At 28.8% G+C, this 2,924-nt stretch overlaps 1 pseudogene; it reads right to left on the bottom strand.

Moving 5' to 3' along the window:
- Positions 1-2,160: 2,160 nt before the first annotated feature.
- On the bottom strand, positions 2,161-2,279 carry LOC112469304 (annotated as a pseudogene).
- Positions 2,280-2,924: the final 645 nt, after the last annotated feature.

Genomic DNA, 2,924 nt, shown 5'->3' with positions numbered 1-2,924 from the left:
GCCAAGTTTTAAATCACTTTCAATAGTAATAGTATTATTTTCACATAATCATTTTAAAAACTATTTTTTATAAATTATTTTAAAAATCACTGACCCACAATATTACTTTAGGGTTAAAAAGAAGAAAGAGATATAAAATATCTTTCAAATAGTAAATGTTGAATAGATGCTAAATAAGATGAATAAATAAACATATATTAGCTAAGTAAAGTTATTTTTAAATTAGTACTCCAAAAGTCCTTGGAAAATATTTATCCTTATTGATAATATAAGAAACAATACAAATTATAACAACCTTGATATGACACGTTACACCCATAAGAATGCCAGAAATGTTTGCGATGATGATGATGGCTACATTGTGGTGAAATTGGCCCAAGAAAATATTGTTGGCACTTTTATAAATTATACAATGTTGTTGGGAAGAATATAGTTCAAGAATCATGAAGAAATCCCTATCACAGTTATTTCATTCCTAGAAATTTGTTCAGATGCTAGGGGCCTAGAACATAAATGTCACCAACATATAGTCCCTTCCTTTAAGAAGTTAACATACTAATTGAAGAGACATAAAAAGAAAATAAAACTACCTTTTAATTTAATAATGGCTTCTATAATGTATAGTATGCATGAAAGAAAGAGAAAACTAAGTTATTCTAAGAAAACCAAGTTATTCTAAGAAAACCATTTTAAACAGTAAAAAGATATTTATGAAGGTATTAATGGACACCTACAATAACAACAAAATCAGGGGGAAAGTTTGTCAAAAACACAAAATATATTGGCTTAATTAAACATTTTAAAGCATTTTGATAAGATAAGATAGAATATGACAATACCTTTAAAATGCAAAACCTTATTCAATAAAACTATTATAATGTAAAATGGTTTATACAATATGATTATGACATATAAAAATGTACAGACATAAGATAATAGATAAAAATTGATCATCTCTTCTAGAAGAGCATTTTAATAAAAAATGGCATTTAATGCTATTTTTTTCTCAATGAAAGGCAAACTTTACTCATTTGATATTTCCTAAAAAATTGAAGGGAAAAACTATTCAGATTATAAATTTATAGGAATTATACCTACATATTAAGGTAAAAATTCTGATATGTTAATTTGTGGAATGTTAATACAACTTAAAGTTTTTACATTTGCACCATGTGTTCTAAATTCAAAATTCTTTCAGTTATTATCATTGTAAACAAAATGCTCCTGTTAAACAAGTGGATGTTGGTTGATGACTATGTCCATATTTTTCAGGTGAGAAAAACGAAACTGAGATTATTTCAGTGACATGTCATTTGTTCAATACAAGAACAGAGGCCTCTTTATCTCAAGTCAATATTGACTTCCAATGGGTTCAGTAGCCTTTAATTAGAACTTTTAAAAGTAACTTTTCCTTATCTGTCCAACTTTGAATATGGAACATTGTGTTTTTTCTGCCAGAGATTATTTTATAGAACTATAAACTCAATCTGGAAATCTAACTGTTACTCTGCTTTGTATAAAGTGGAGAGATACAAAATTCTGAATATAAATTTGAGTCAGTAAAACTTTTCTCAAGAAGACAAACTCTCATGAGGTTTGTTTTCAATAAGTATGCATATAACATATTTTCATGATCAAAGCAAGTAAATGTTATTACAAGAAAAATAGCCCTTTGAATTATACTATAATCTGATCAACTTTTCAGCATTGACCTTTGCTGTTATTAGTTAAAATAATATTGTAAGACTTTAAAGAATTACGACTGAAAACACTTGTAACTAATTGCATTAGTGAATTAAAAAGCGTTGGTTGAGTTGTGCCTCCCTCCACCCTAAAGCTATTTGTAGTTGTACCAACATGCTAGATGTGTAGAATTTGACCACTTGCTCATAACTTTGAAAACAAATGCCCCATGCGCATTTTAATCAACTAATTATAACAATTTATGTTGGTCCCAGCTTTTAAATATATATTGTATAAAAGAAAGTTATTACATACTATAATGCTTTCATAAAAAATTCCTTAACTCTGTAAATGTCGGAAAAGAAAGTTGTATTTTTATTTTATTTTATTTTTTAGGTGAGGCAACCCTTGGTTGACCTCACAGATTGCAAGGACCTTGTCATCTTATAATCCCTTATTTTATTTATTTTTTTTTTACGCCTACAGCACCTGATCTTCCTAAGTGATCTCCCATCCAAGTACTAACCAGGCCCAACTCTGCTTAGCTTCCAAGATCAAATGGGATTGGACTTGTTCAGGGTGGCATGGCCATAGATAGAAAGTTGTATTTTCAAATAAAAGCTATTTTTGGTTTCTGAAAGAAAACTACGTTATGTGGTTATTAACTTGTCTTTGCACAGTCTAAATGAAACAATTCTTTCTTTTAAAAAAAGGTATGAATTCTAGATATTGTGAATATCTAATGTTTGAGAATTATACCTATGCTTTCACAAATCCAAATTTGGTAAACAGAAAATATAACACTAATCTTTTTCTAATTCTTTTAAAATAATGATCAATAAAAAAGTCATAAAGGTACTAACCAATTATATTTCTTATTAATGTTCATTTTTGTCTATCTATTCTTATCATTTCAGAACATATAAACATTTAATTGTCCCAGGGTTAGTTTTTTATCCTGTTCCTTCCCTTACTCACTTCCAAATCTATATTTTAAGTAATTTCAATCAGGGCAGATTAATAAATCCCAGTTTGTTCATGATAGCCAACTGATTCAGAATGAATCTTTCCTAATTGTTTTGTGTTCACAAGGGTGTTCACTTTGGCTCTTCTCCAAGCTTCCAGCCAAGGGAGAAAATTACCTTTCCACGCCCAACTAAAAACATAGTCAAAGAATAATTCCTTTGGTGAGCAGCGTCACTGAATAAGCAGTTTTCGTTTTTTTGAATGAAGATCTGTTT

This window comes from Pteropus alecto, unplaced genomic scaffold, assembly GCF_000325575.1.
Source record: "Pteropus alecto unplaced genomic scaffold, ASM32557v1 scaffold146, whole genome shotgun sequence".
Classification (NCBI taxonomy): domain Eukaryota; kingdom Metazoa; phylum Chordata; class Mammalia; order Chiroptera; family Pteropodidae; genus Pteropus; species Pteropus alecto.
The sequence above is the reverse complement of the archived record's forward strand: the minus strand, read 5'-3'. Positions and strand labels throughout refer to the sequence as shown.